This window comes from Penaeus monodon, chromosome 22 (assembly GCF_015228065.2).
Source record: "Penaeus monodon isolate SGIC_2016 chromosome 22, NSTDA_Pmon_1, whole genome shotgun sequence".
Lineage (NCBI taxonomy): Eukaryota > Metazoa > Arthropoda > Malacostraca > Decapoda > Penaeidae > Penaeus > Penaeus monodon.
This window is the reverse complement of record NC_051407.1, coordinates 14,736,397-14,736,775: the sequence shown is the minus strand read 5'-3', so window position 1 is coordinate 14,736,775 and position 379 is coordinate 14,736,397. Positions and strand designations below refer to the sequence as shown.

Below are 379 nucleotides of genomic sequence, written 5' to 3'. Positions count from 1 at the left end.
GGGGGGGGGGGTATGCTTCCCACTGCGTCTTGCGTAGAGTGAAGTGTGGGACAGTTTGACTGCACCCTGAGGGTCTGGCAGCGTCATACCCGCTGGCTAGTCAGTAAGTTGGGACATCCAGTATTTATTATCAAGGGAAAGACGGTTTAAACAAACTCTTGTTGTTACAAAATATTGTATATCCATTCACTTTCCTTTGAAATATTTCTACCATTCAAATGGTCTAATATAAAGGAATACTTTTAATAACATGTCATCATTAATTGTAACCTATAGTTGCATGATTACATTATTAATGAACTGATGATGGTTAGCAAATTGCCATTTAAAAAGGAAAATACTAATTAAAAGAAGAACATTGCAAATGTGTCTGTACGAT

General features: G+C 37.2%; 1 protein-coding gene across 1 annotated transcript in view; it reads right to left on the bottom strand.

Moving 5' to 3' along the window:
- The window catches only part of LOC119587575 (carbohydrate sulfotransferase 9-like), a 17,096-nt gene that overhangs the window by 6,041 nt on the left and 10,676 nt on the right, over positions 1–379 (bottom strand). The window lies entirely within an intron of this gene.